This window comes from Coregonus clupeaformis, chromosome 14 (assembly GCF_020615455.1).
Source record: "Coregonus clupeaformis isolate EN_2021a chromosome 14, ASM2061545v1, whole genome shotgun sequence".
In the NCBI taxonomy this organism is placed as follows: domain Eukaryota; kingdom Metazoa; phylum Chordata; class Actinopteri; order Salmoniformes; family Salmonidae; genus Coregonus; species Coregonus clupeaformis.
The window spans coordinates 32,443,803-32,458,742 of NC_059205.1; the positions used below are offsets into that span (position 1 = coordinate 32,443,803).

The window sequence follows — 14,940 nt, forward strand, 5'->3', positions numbered from 1 at the left end:
GGTGGATGAACGTAGTGCCCTCATTTGGGTGTAGGGTCTGATCAGAGCCTGAAGGTAAGGAGGTGCCGTTCCCCTCACAGCTCCGTAGGCAAGCACCATGGTCTTGTAGTAGATGCGAGCCTCAACTGGAAGCCAGTGGAGTGTGCGGAGGAGCGGGGTGACATGAGAGAACTTGGGAAGGTTGAACACCAGACGGGCTGCAGCGTTCTGGATTAGTTGTAGGGCTTTAATGGCACAGGCAGGGAGCACAGCCAACAGCGAGTTGCAGTAATCCAGACGGGAGATGAAAAGTGCCTGGATTAGGACCTGTGCCGCTTTCTGTGTAAGGTAGGGTCGTACTCTGCGAATGTTGTAGAGCATGAACCTGCAGGATCGGGTCACCGCTTTGATGTTAGCGGAGAACGACTGGGTGTTGTCTATTGTCACGCCAAGGTTCTTTGCACTCTGGGAGGAGGACACAATGGAGTTTTCAACCGTGATGGCGAGATCATGGAGCTGGCAGTCCTTCCCCGGGAGGAAGAGCAGCTCCGTCTTGCCGAGGTTCAGCTTGAGGTGGTGATTGTACATCCACACTGATATGTCTGCCAGACATGCAGAGATGTGATTCGCCACCTGGTTATCAGAAGGGGGAAAGGAGAAAATTAATTGTGTGTCGTCTGCGTAGCAATGATAGGAGAGACCATGTGAGGATATGACAGAGCCAAGTGACTTGGTGTATAGAGAGAATAGGATAGGGCCTAGAACTGAGCCCTGGGGGACACCAGTGGTGAGAGCACGTGGTGCGGAGACAGATTCTCGCCATGCCACCTGGTAGGAGCGACCTGTCAGGTAGGACGCAATCCAAGAGTGAGCAGGGCCGGAGATGCCCAACTCGGAGAGGGTGGAGAGGAGGATCTGATGGTTCACAGTATCAAAGGCAGCAGATAGGTCTAGAAGGATAAGAGCAGAGGAGAGAGAGTTAGCTTTAGCAGTGCGGACAGCCTCCGTGACACAGAGAAGAGCAGTCTCAGTTGAATGACCAGTCTTGAAACCTGACTGGTTTGGATCAAGAAGGTCATTCTGAGAGAGATAGCAGGAGAGTTGGCTAGAGATGGCACGCTCAAGAGTTTTGGAGAGAAAAGAAAAAAGGGATACTGGTCTGTAGTTGTTGACATCGGAGGGATCGAGTGTAGGTTTTTTGAGGAGGGGTGCAACTCTCGCTCTCTTGAAGACGGAATGGCCAGCGGTCAAGGATGAGTTGATGAGCGAGGTGAGGTAAGGGAGAAGGTCTCCGGAAATGGTCTGGAGAAGAGAGGAGGGGATAGGGTCAAGCGGGCAGGTTGTTGGGTGGCCGGCTGTCACAAGTCGCAAGATTTCATCTGGAAAGAGAGGGGAGAAAGAAGTCAAAGCATAGGGTAGGGCAGTGTGAGCAGGACCAGCGGTGTCATTTAACTTAATAAATTAGGATTGGATGTCGTCAACCTTCTTTTCAAAATGGTTGACGAAGTCATCCACAGAGAGGGAGGAGGGAGGGGGAGGAGGAGGATTCAGCAGGGAGGAGAAGGTGGCAAAGAGCTTCCTAGTGCTAGAGGCAGAGGCTTGAAATTTAGAGTGGTAGAAAGTGGCTTTAGCAGCAGAAACAGAGGAAGAAAATGTAGAGAAGAGGGAGTGAATAGATGACAGGTCCGCAGGGAGTCTAGTTTTCCTCCATTTCCGCTCGGCTGCCAGGAGCCCTGTTCTGTGAGCTCGCAATGAGTCATCAAGCCACGGAGCAGGAGGGGAGGACCGAGCGGGCCGGGAGGATAGGGGACATAGAGAGTCAAAAGATGCAGAAAGGGAGGAGAGGAGGGTTGAGGAGGCAGAATCAGGAGATCGGAGGGAGAAGGATTTAGCAGAGGGAAGAGATGATAGGATGGAAGAGGAGAGAGTAGTGGGCAAGAGAGAGCGAAGGTTGCGACGGCACATTACCATCTGAGTAGGGGCAGAGTGAGTAGTGTTGGAGGAGAGTGAGAGAGAAAAGGATACAAAGTAGTGAGATTAGTAGAAGAACAGCATCTAGTAAAGATGAGGTCAAGCGTATTGCCTGCCTTGTGAGTAGGGGGGGACGGTGAGAGGGTGAGGTCAAAAGAGGAAAGGAGTGGAAAGAAGGAGGCAGAGAGAAATGAGTCAAAGGCAGACGTAGGAAGGTTAAAGTCACCCAGAACTGTGAGGGGTGAGCCATCCTCAGGAAAGGAACTTATCAAGGCGTCAAGCTCATTGATAAACTCTCCAAGGGAACCTGGAGGGCGATAAATGATAAGGATTTTAAGCTTGAATGGGCTAGTGACTGTGACAGCATGGAATTCAAATGAGGAGATAGACAGATGGGTCAGGGGGAAAAGAGAGAATGTCCACTTGGGAGAGATGAGGATTCCTGTGCCACTGCCGCGCTGACCAGATGCTCTCGGGGTATGCGAGAACACATGATCAGACGAGGAAAGAGCAGTAGGAGTAGCAGTGTTTTCTGTGGCAATCCATGTTTCCGTCAGCGCCAAGAAGTCGAGGGATTGGAGGGTAGCATAGGCTGAGATGAACTCTGCCTTGTTGGCCGCAGAACGGCAGTTCCAGAGGCTGCCGGAGACCTGGAACTCCACGTGGGTCGTGTGTGCAGGGACCACCAGATTAGAGTGGCAGCAGCCACGCGGTGTGAAGCGTTTGTATGGCCTGTACAGAGAGGAGAGAACAGGGATAGACAGACTCATAGTTGACAGGCTACAGAAAAGGCTACAATAATGCAAAGGAGATCGGAATGAAATTAACTAAACATCTGGGAAAGCGAGAGAGCGGGGCCTCCCTCACTTACGTTTCACTGAAACACTCAAATATAACTCTCCCAACTTCCACTTTAGAAATTATAATTGTTGTAAACTACAGCATTTCAATGTTTTCACACAATCTATATATATATATATATATATATATATATATATATATATATACACAGTTCATTCGGAAAGTATTCAGACCCCTTGACTTTTTCCACATTTTGTTACGTTACAGCCTTATTCTAACATTGATTAAATAAAATACAAATATCATCAATATACACACAATACCCCATAATGGCAAAGAGAAAACAGATTTTAAGACATTTTTGCAAATGTATTAAAAATAAAAAACTGAAATACCTTATTTACATAAGTATTCAGACCCTTTGCTATGAGACTCGAAATTGAGCTCAGGTGCATCCTTTCCATTGATCATCCTTGAGATGTTTGAAATACCTTATTTACATAAGTATTCAGACCCTTTGCTATGAGACTCGAAATTGAGCTCAGGTGCATCCTTTCCATTGATCATCCTTGAGAGTCCACCTGTGGTAAATTCAATTGATTGGACATGATTTGGCAAGGCACATGACTGTCTATATAAGGTCCCACAGAGACACGGCGGTTGGAACCAAAAATCTCAAATTTGGACTCCAGACCAAAGGACACATTTCCACCGGTCTAATGTCCATTGCTCGTGTTTCTTGGCCCAAGCAAGTCTCTTCTTCTTATTGGTCTCCTTTAGTAGTGGTTTCTTTGCAGCAATTCGACCATGAATGCCTGATTCACAGTCTCCTCTGAACAGTTGATGTTGAGATGTGTCTGTTACTTGAACTCTGTGAAGCATTTATTTGGGCTGCAATTTCTGAGGCTGGTAACTCTAATGAACTTATCCTCTGCAGCAGAGGTAACTCTGGGTCTTCCATTCCTGTGGCGGTCCTCATGAGAGACAGTTTCATCATAGCGCTTGATGGTTTTTGCGACTGCACTTGAAGAAACTTTCAAAGTTCTTGAAATGTTCCGTATTGACTGACCTTCATGTCTTAAAGTAATGATGGACTGTCGTTTCTCTTTGCATATTTGAGCTGTTCTTACCATAATATGGACTTGGTCTTTTACCAAATAGGGCTATCTTCTGTATACCCCCCCACCTTGTCACAACACAACTGATTGCCTCAAACGCATTTAATAAGGCAACCTGTTAATTGAAATGCATTCCAGGTGAACTACCTCACGAAGCTGGTTGAGAGAATGCCAAGAGTGTGGTAACTACATGATTCCATATGTGTTATTTCATAGTTTTGATGTCTTCACTATTATTCTACAATGTAGAAAATAGTAAAAATAATGAAAAACCCTGAATGAGTAGGTGTTCTAAAACTTTTGACCGGTAGTTTAGCTAGAGTAATGAAGCAAGGTCTTACAGGGGAGAGGGAATGGTTCCAATCCTAATTCACGTGCAGTGAAGTATAAACCCTACAGTCAGGGCCTCCGTGAGGAATTGTTGGACATATGCAGCTCTTTGAAATAACAAACTCTCATTCCAATACAAGCTTTGTTAGCAGATCATACAATATACTCTGAAAGGTAGAATTCAAAATCTTTGCTCTGTGAGTTCATATTAATCTAGAATGAGGCCTGTGAGTTTAATATCCAAATAAATAGTATGTCAAACCTGCACTTCTGAGTTTGATATTCCTCCAGATAGACTGTTCTTCCTTCCTGCATCTGTTCTCAGTGTACCGTTGCTATGTGGGCACTGAGACGAGAGAGAGCAAACACACCACCACTGAGTTGAGCACAGCAACAACACTCACCGGTAGACTGATGGCTTGGCAGCAGCTTGGCACACGATGGCCCTCTGGGAGATGCATAACAGGTAGCTAGGTCTCTCTCTCTCTCTCTCTCTCTCTCACACACACACACACACACACACACTTGCTCTGTGTATCTATAAATCTCTAATTCGTAACTCTCTAGCTACCGCTGCTCTCCTTGTTGTCTACTCCCTCTCTCTATCTCTCTCTCTTGCTCTCCCTCTATCCCCCCTCTCTCTCTCCCTCTTTTTTTTGTGAATGGATTGCTGGTTCTCAGAGCTCAGTCGTTCCCTCTGGCCTGTGATGACTCAGTCGAAGTTTAAAAGCTATACATGCAGCTCTGCTCTGGATCTAATGGGTGGGTGGCATTGATTTATGTAACTGCTTACACCCAGGAGTTTTCATGGGCGACAGAGCACTCTGCTAAGTCCCAACCACAATTATGCTAATTGAACAGGACTCCAGTTCCCGAGGGTCCCAGGGAGAACAAGGCAGAGGGGGGAGACGAGGAGAGGGTGGGGGATAGGGGGGTGGCAGACGGCTGTAACGGCTCCCAATTTAATGCTGACACAGCTCTACAACACAATGTAAAGTATCGAGCAATTTCAACCTTGCTTGGTGGAAGTGAAGTAGTAGTGTGTGTGGAATTCCAGATCAGTATACTGCCTGCCCTGATTCATGCATTGCTCCAGGTAAGAGTGTCATATGCAAAAATGAATATAACATTAAGCACTTAATCCAACCTCTATTGCCTTTTACTACACCCACTCATTTCCTCTTCCTATAGCCTACTGGTCAGGCTTAATGTGGACTTACATATCTGTCTGAATGGTGGGTACATCATTTCCCGTAATGATCTGTCTTAATAGGGGAGCCACACAAACCACCACCTCAAATATGTCCCATTCTCATTGGCTGCTCTAGTTCTGCCCCATTGAAAACACATCTGCCCACTGGGCACACCACATCATTTCAAAGTGGATAATTGGGTAATATTTGGTTGAGACGTTGATCAATGACATTACATACTATCTTCACTCACTCAAAAAGTTAGTTGAATTTCCAATGTGTTATCTGTATGCTTTCAACCACCTAAAAGCACAACCAAATTCCAATGAAAAATCTGATTTATACAACAGATGAATGTGTTATCACTGTGCTTCATCTAATAGCAGACCTGGATTGCAGTAGAGATTACATTAAAAGTACATAGTGCAAGTGATCAATTATATTTGAGATACTGCACAGATTATTACAGTAACTGTGAAGATCTCCACAGACCTGCAACAACCTATGTCTGCTATCTTGAACATGTAACATTCTCGCTTTATATGATTACATAAGAATAAATGTGTAGTTACAGTAACCTCAAAATGTGGTCATGGATTTGTTTTTAAAAATGTACCCCCCTTTTTTCAATCTTGTCTCATCGCTGCAACTCCCCAACAGACTCGGGAGGCAAAGTATTGCGTCGCCAGAAAACATGACCCGCCAAGCCGCGCTTCTTAACACCCGCCCGCTTAACCCGGAAGCCAACTGCACCAATGTGTTGGAGGAAACACCGTTCAACCGACGACCGAGGTCAGCCTGCAGGCGCCTGACCTACCACAAGGAGTCGCTAGAGCTCGATGAGCCAAGTAAAGCCCCCCCCGGCCGAACCCTCCCCTAACCCGGACGACGCTGGGCCAATTGTGTGCCGCCCTATGGGACTCCCGGTCACGGCAGGTTGTGATACAGCCTGGGGTGGAACCCGGGTCTGTAGTGACTCCTCTAGCACTGCCTTAGACCGCTGCACCACTTGAGAGGCCCTAGTTATTCATTTTTAGGTTGAAATATACATACAATTGTAAGAAAGCCTTAAAGGCTATTTGCTGTATTACAAAATGTATATTGAATTGTGTTTGGTTGACAACGCAACCAAATATCAACATTTAAAGGAGATGTATCTACTGCTTGGATAGTTCCATCTGAGCCACTGGCTTAATCCCATTCTTTCACTTTTATTTTTGGTTGAGTTGGAGACATGAATTCAACATATCATTAACATCTCGACATGTTAATAGGCTATTTGTTGTATTTCAGAGGTTTATCTTCTGCTTGGATAGTTCCATCTGTGCAACTGACTTTAATTCCAGTTTGTCTACAAATTAATAATTTATATGTAGGGCGGCAGGTAGCTTAGTGGGTAAGAGCGTTGTGCCAGTAACCGAAAGGTCGCTGGTTCTAATCCCCGAGCCGACTAGGTGAAAAATCTGTCGATGTGCCCTTGAGCAAGGCACTTAACCCTAATTGCTCCTGTAAGTCGCTCTGGATAAGAGCGTCTGCTAAATGACCAAAAATAAAATAAAAAATAAAAAATAAAAAATAAAAATAATGTTGGATTCACATCTCCATCTCAACCAAAAATCGAAGTTAAAGAATAGGACTAAGTAAAATCAATTCAAACTTTAAATGCACATTAAATAAAGTTGGATTTGATTTAGTCCTATTCTTTAACTTAGATTTTTGGTTGAGATGTAGACGTGTATCCAACATACAGTTGAAGTCTTAGCCAAATACATTTCAACTCAGTTTTTCCACAATTCTTGACATTTAATCCTAGTAAAAATTCCCTGTCTTAGGTCAGTGAAATGTCAGAATAATAGTAGAGAGAATTATTTATTTAAGCTTTTATTTATTTCATCACATTCCCAGTGGGTCAGAAGTTTACATACACTCAATTAGTATTTGGTAGCATTGCCTTTAAATTGTTTAACTTGGGTCAAACGTTTCGGGTAGCCTTCCACAAGCTTCCCACAATAAATTGGGTGAATTTTGGCCCATTCCTCCTAACAGAGCTGGTATAACTGAGTCAGGTTTGTAGGCCTCCTTGCTCGCACACGCTTTTTCAGTTCTGCCCACAAATGTTCTATAGGATTGAGGTCAGGGCTTTGTGATGGCCACTCCAATACCTTGACTTTGTTGTCCTTAAGCCATTTTGCCACAACTTGGGGTCATTGTCCATTTGGAAGACCCATTTGTGACCAAGCTTTAACTTCCTGACTGATGTCTTGAGATGTTGCTTCAATATATCCACATCATTTTCCTTCCTCATGATACCATCTATTTTGTGAAGTGCACCAGTCCCTCCTGCAGCAAAGCACCCCTACAGCAGGATGCTGCCACCCCCGTGCTTCACGGTTGGGATGGTGTTCTTCGGCTTGCAAGGCACCCCCTTTTTCCTCCAAACATAACGATGGTCATTATGGCCAAACAGTTCTATTTTTGTTTCATCAGACCAGAGGACTTCTCTCCAAAAAATATGATTTTTGTCCCCATGTGCAGTTGCAAACCGTAGTCTGGCTTTTTTATGGCGGTTTTGGAGCTTCTTCCTTGCTGAGCGGCCTTTCAGGTTATGTCGATATAGGACTTGTTTTACTGTGGATATAGATACTTTTGTACCTTTTTCCTCCAGCATCTTCACAAGGTCCTTTGCTGTTGTTCTGGGATTGATTTGCACTTTTCGCACCAAAGTATGTTCATCTCTAGGAGACAGAACGCGTCTCCTTCCTGAGCGGTATGACGGCTGCGTGGTCCCATGGTGTTTATACTTGCGTACTATTGTTTGTACAGATGAACGTGGTACCTTCAGGCATTTGGAAATTGCTCCCAAGGATGAACCAGACTTGTGGAGGTCTACAATTTTCTTTTCTGAGGTCTTGGCTGATTTCTTTGGATTTTCCCATGATGTCAAGCAAAGAGGCACTGAGTTTGAAGGTAGGCCTTGAAATACATCCGCAGGTAACCTCCAATTGACTCAAATGATGTCAATTAGCCTATCAGAAGCTGTTTAAAGGCACAGTCAACTTATTATGTAAACTTCTGACCCACTGGAATTGTGAGACAGTGAATTATAAGTGAAATAATCTGTCTGTAAACAATTGTTGGAAAAATTACTTATGTCATGCACAAAGTAGATGTCCTAACCGACTTGCCAAAACTATAGTTTGTTAAAAAGAAATTTGTGGAGTGGTTGAAAAAACGAGTTTTAATGACTCCAACCTAAGTGTATGTAAACTTCCGACTTCAACTGTATAAATGATTCATTAGTAGACTAACTGGAATTAAAGCCAGACTAAGTCTGTGGCACAGATGGAACTATTCAAGCAGTAGATACATATCCTTCAAAATGTTGATATTTGGTTGTGTTGACAACAAAACACAATTCAATATCACTAAATATCATTACAGATCTCTTGACAATCATTCTCACGATAGCACATTGGTAATAGTCAGTAACAAGTAGCTAAACAGGGCTGGACTTGGTTAAAACTGTGGATGGGAGACCAAGGGGTAGCTGTAGATAGATCATTTCTCCAGTAGGAGGTGCTTCCCATACTTTTTTTCTTCTGATAGTGGATATAATGTTGAAGATCTGACATTGATTTAAAGGTACAAATTCAACATATATTAAACAAGGTTTGTCTATGGTGAAATTTGGTTACCATGATGGCATAAACCCGTGGTTGAAATTTCACCCTCAAAACAACAGTTTACGTTTATGACATTTTTCAAATCCAATGTATTTTCCACAGATTCCACATCACAATACGTTGACAGATGACGTTGAAACAATGTTGATTCAACCAGTTTGTGCCCAGTGCTTGGAATCTACTCTTTGGTCTGCATGGGCTAAATGTGGGTTCCAGTGTCATGGTTCAGACAAGACAGGGTCTGGATTCAATCAAACCATGGCTACCATGGTAATACCCATGACTATCCATCCACACGTGTCTTATTCTTACCCAGAAGCATCTACCTGTAAGAGTACTGTACCTGTAAAAAATAATGAAGCAATTTCACAATGGTAAAAAAAAAGTGTAAATACTGCAGTGTAGCTTTGACTGATTGGATGCCAAGGTTACTGCTGTACACTACACTCTTAGATAAAAGGGTTCCAAAAGGGTTCTTTGGCTGTCCCCTTAGGAGAACCCTTTTGGGTTCCAGGTAGAACCCTTTTATGTTGCATGTAGAACCCTCTGTGGAAAGGGTTCTACATGGAATCCAAAAGAGTTCTATCTGGAACCAAAATGGTTCTACCTGGAACCAAAAAGGGTTCTTCAAAGGGTTCTCCTATGCGGACAGCCGAATAACCCTTTTAGGTTCTAGGTAGCACCTTTTTTTCTAAGAGAGTATTGCATTGAGAGAGTTCTGTCTGCGAGCTCTCCTCTGCCTGTCAGCAGAAATATCATAAAGAGCTGGTGGTGTGCAGTGGGAACAGTAGTGCGATACTACCAACAAGCAGTTATGCCATTCCCTCCGCATTGTTTCACAACAATGCTACCTGCCTGCACCAACTCTAACAGAGATAAATTCACTGCGCTCCACCGGGCTTTCTGCAGATTGAATAAAATAAAAGGAAAAGAGTGTAGGAAAAGAGACACTGCACTCCTCCACCTACTCCAGGCAGCATATTGGCTTTTGGCAGTGGTGGAGCTGTCATTGGGATTCAACCCCTCCTATCCCCCCACCGTCCCCCCCCCCCCTACCCCCTTACCCAACGTTCTTCCACACTGACTATAAATATGATTAATAACCTCATTGTCACGCAGCTTTCCCCAGCTTGGAGAGCTTTTGCAGAATGCATTATTTCACATGGGGGATGGGGGGTGGGGGGTACGTGGAAAGCATATTACAGCTAGTCATTCCCACACTTCAGGAGAGAGAGGGGGAGGGCGATAGAGGGACAGAGAGAAAAAGAGACAGAGAGAGAAAGAGAGAAAATAAGTGCAATCTCTCCAGGCCTTTCATGGTTGACATCTGCCTGTCTCCTTCTTTCATCTGAAGTGGAGGATGATGGGAGATCTCCTAGTCAGGTGGTTGGTTCTGAGGGTTGAAAGGAATCGTAGCACCATTAGTTGCCTCAGTGCAGCACAGCTATACAGCTATTTTCAATATAATATTCATGTTTTATTCTGAGATTTATGATACAGTAGGGTACAACCTGTGCTGATCCAAATGGATTGCTATAAGAATAAGTGTGTTGCATGACTGTAAAATGTGAGTGTGCGTGTGCGTGTGTGTGTGTGTGTGTGTGTGTGTGTGTGTTGAGGGTATAATCTCTTGCCACTTTGTTGAACATGCTTTATAATAGTCTTGTGTATTGTTGCCAAACAGCTAACACACTACAGGTTCAGCAGAGTCCATCCTGGCACCACGCCAAAGCAATCAATCTCAGATGCACTGCACCTTAACTGGAACAGAATCGGCACGTTAAGACTGACGACTGACTGCAAACGCTCCCAGACAATCTTGACCTTGCAAACACCTCCAGAATATATGTTTGAATTTGTACTGGGGCTAAAAAAGAAGGAGGCTAATCTTATCCGGTTGTGGTAGGAGTCAAAATGTAAAGGGTCATTAAACTCCTTAATCCTTATGTGGTCCTCTGTAGCTCAATTGGTAGAGCATGGCGCTTGTAACGCCAGGGTAGTGGGTTCGATCCCCGGGACCACCCATACGTAAAAATGTATGCACACATGACTGTAAGTCACTTTGGATATTATTATATTATTATTAAACTGGTGGTAAACTCAAACTGTCATCTCTGTTAAAGACATAGTTAAGTAGACGCCCATGTCCAGGATGCAATGACTACTGGGTCGTTCTTGAATTGAGGTGGCATTTGCGTCCCTTGACTTTGCAACCATGAAAGATACTCTAAAATTAAAACATTTGTTTATATTGAACTGTTTATCAATGATAAAACATAATCAGAGTCCTTTATACTGCAACATTTTATGTTTATGCATTGTTTAAAGTACTTAGGGTAAGCAAATTGACTTGTCCCAGTAGTGTAGTTACATGTTTTGGGGATTTAGAGATATATATTATTATCTATTATTTTGAATGCTAGAAAGTGAACAAAAGTATTGAATATATTGTATAGAGATCAATAAAAACAAATAAGGCTTTTTAAAAAACAATTTATAATGTCTGACCCTCAGTTTTATGTCACTGGTGTTACCGCCTTGAAAATCACTCATTACAAAGATGGAATGACCTTGAGTATTCCTTCCAGTGTTTTCAGGGGAGGAGTCTATATTGAACACAATTATTTGCTAATTACACCCTTTTAGTATGTAGAAAATGCCAGGATTCCATAGACAATTTGGTGTGTTTAAATCCAGTGTTACTCAATTACTCAAGGGAAATAACATTGTTAGCCAAATTATTAATCATCTAACTTTAGTAAATTATTTGTAAAGGGTTAAGGACTTTAGATTTGCGCATCTGTGGCATCCTTTTAAGAAAATCCTCAATAACCAAACATCTCTCATAGGTGTTACCATCATTGGTCTTACTACTCCTACTGGTGGCACAATGTTATCATAATGGTAAAATATATTTAAAGTAATTAAGCTGCCATATTAGTTGATTTAGAATGGGAAGATGTACCAAAATGCCGTGCCCAAATGCCACCTCAATTCAAGAACCGCCCTACTACAGTGCATTCGGAAAGTATTCAGACCCTTTGACTTTTTCCACATTTTGTTACGTTACAGCCTTATTCTAAAATGGATTAAATAAAACATTTTCCTCATCAATCTACACACAATACCCCATAATGATGAAGTGAAAACAGGTTCTTAGACATTTCTGTGAATATATATTTAAAAATATATATATTTTAAAAAATACTTAAGTACTTAAGTATTTACATAAGTATTCAGACCCTTTGCTATGAGACTTGAAATTGAGCTCAGGAGCATCCTGTTTCCATTGATTATCCTTGAGATGTTTCTACAACTTGATTGGAGTCCAGCTGTGGTAAATTCAATTGATTGGACATGATTTGGAAATGCCTATCTATATAAGATCCCACAGTTGACAGTGTATGTCCAAGCCATGAGGTCGAAGGAATTGTCCGTAGAGCACCGAGACAGGATTGTGTCGAGGCACAGATCTGGGGAAGGGTACCAAAAACATTCTGCAGCATTGAAGGTCCCCAAAGAACACAGTGGCCTCCATCATTCTTAAATGAAAGGAGTTTGGAACCACCAAGACTCTTCCTAGAGCTGTCTGCCCGGCCAAACTGATCAATCGGGGGAGAATGGCCTTGGTCAGTGGGTGACCAAGAACCTGATGGTTACTCTGACAGAGCTCCAGAGTTCCTCTGTGGAGATGGGAGAAGCTTCCAGAAGGACAACCATCTCTGCAGCACTCCACCAATCAGACCTTTATGGTAGATTGGCCAGACAGAAGCCACTCCTCAGTAAAAGGCACATGACAGCCCGCTTGGAGTTTGCCAAAAGGCACCTTAAGGACTCTCAGACCATGAGAAACAAGATTCTCTGGTCTGATGAAACCAAGATTGAACTCTTTGGCCTGAATGCCAAGCATCATATCTGGAGGAAACCTGGCTGTGGGGATGTTTTTCAGCGGCAGGAACTGGGAGACTAGTCAGGATCGAGGGAAAGATGAACGGAGCAAAGTACAGAGAGATCCCTGATGAAAACCTGCTCCAGAGCGCTCAGGACCTCAGACTAGGGCGAAGGTTCACCTTCCAACAGGACAACAACCCTAAGCACACAGCCAAGACAACGCAGGAGTGGCTTCGGGACAAGTCTCTGAATGTCCTTGAGTGGCCCAGCCAGAGCCCGGACTTGAACCCGATCGAACATCTCTGGAGAGATCTGAAAATAGCTGTGCAGCGACGCTCCCCATCCAACCTGATAGAGCTTGAAAGGATCGGCAGAGAAGAATGGGAGAAACTCCCCAAATACAGGTGTGCCAAGCTTGTAGCGTCATACCCAAAAGACTTGAGGCTGTAATCGCTGCCAAACGTGCTTCAACAAAGTACTTAGTAAAGGGTCTGAATACTTATGTAAATGTGATATTTCAGTTTATAAAATGTTTAATAAATTAGCAACAATTTCAACAACAACAAAATTGCTTTGTCTTTATGGGGTATTGGGTGTAGATTAATGAGGGGGAAAAAACTATTTAATCAATTTTAGAATATGGCTTTAACGTAACAAAATGTGGAAAAAATGAAGGGGTCTGAATACTTTCCGAATGCACCGTATATGAAACCCTTCCCGGCAGTGAGGCAGTCAGACTAACCAGGCACACGCGAAGTGTATGACGTAGAGGAGATAGATCCGCTCAGGGTAGACCAGAGACGGCCTCAAATAGAGATCAAATACAGGCAGCCTTAAAACTGGGAGTGGATCTTGTCTGGTCTGGTCTGGCCGGTGGTTATGTGATGTGCTTCCCTCTGACACACTATCATTTCCCCAGAAAGGCCCAGGTGAGACAGGAAGATAGAGGGTGGCGTTGGATGGGCTCTGTCCTGCCGCCCTCCACCATCCGTCTGGCTGTATTGATTGTACTCTCTGGGACAGGAGTGATTACAGAGAGCAGGAGGGAGGGAGGGGGGGAGGGAGGGAGGGAGAAAGAAGCAGGGAAGGAGGGAGGGAGAGAACTCAACATTACTGTCCCTCAACTGCAATATGCTACTGCAATGGGCTTGTAATGCTTATACACTTATACCAGGCATCTGGGAATTGGAAAGAATGTTCCCGTAACATTGTAAAGAGGTTGTCCGAATTTTTTGTGCTGAGGAAAGGAGTCATGTGTTAAATGGAGTGTGTGTGTGTGTGCATGCTTGCGTGAATGTGTTGCATATTTGAGTGTGTTTGTGAGCGTGTACTGCATGTGTATGTGTATGAAACTAGCTTCAAATTCATGTCCCCTGCAGCCCATACAGGCTATTTACATTCAGCCCATGTCCTTTAATGGAGATCTAGCCATCAGTGTCCCCTGTCCCACGCCTCAGTCTGCACACACAGCATTCAGCTGCCCAGGACAGGATAACTAACTACTGCACAGTAGGCCACCCCTGTAAAATGCACAGTGTATCACAGACATTACATTACAAGATAAACCAAATACTGTGTAAGACAGATCAACAATGAGGATAGCCATCCTATATGGAGTGTACAAAAGATGTGATTAAACTAAACCAAAAACAGATCAAATTTAATCACACACAGATGAAAGGCTCCACTGTCTGATTAGATTTTTTTCACAATACTAGTGGTGGTATTCAAAGCGGGGGAACTGCAGTGGGGTCGCCAAAATGTGCAACCGCAATATGTTACTTTTTGGGCGACCGACAAAATTCACATAGAAATGTGAGTTATAGATCTGTCATTCTCATTTAAATTCTTAGAAGCAGTAGATCTGTTCTATGTGCACTATTTCTATGCTTCACATTTGATACTTTTTTTTTTTTTGCCTCTTTTACTTTTGGTTTTGTACACCAGCTTCAAACAGCTGAAAATACAATATTT

General features: G+C 43.5%; 1 protein-coding gene across 2 annotated transcripts in view; it reads right to left on the minus strand.

Annotated features, from left to right (window-relative positions):
• The window catches only part of LOC121581008 (phosphatase and actin regulator 1), a 96,984-nt gene that overhangs the window by 77,634 nt on the left and 4,410 nt on the right, over window positions 1-14,940 (minus strand). The window lies entirely within an intron of this gene.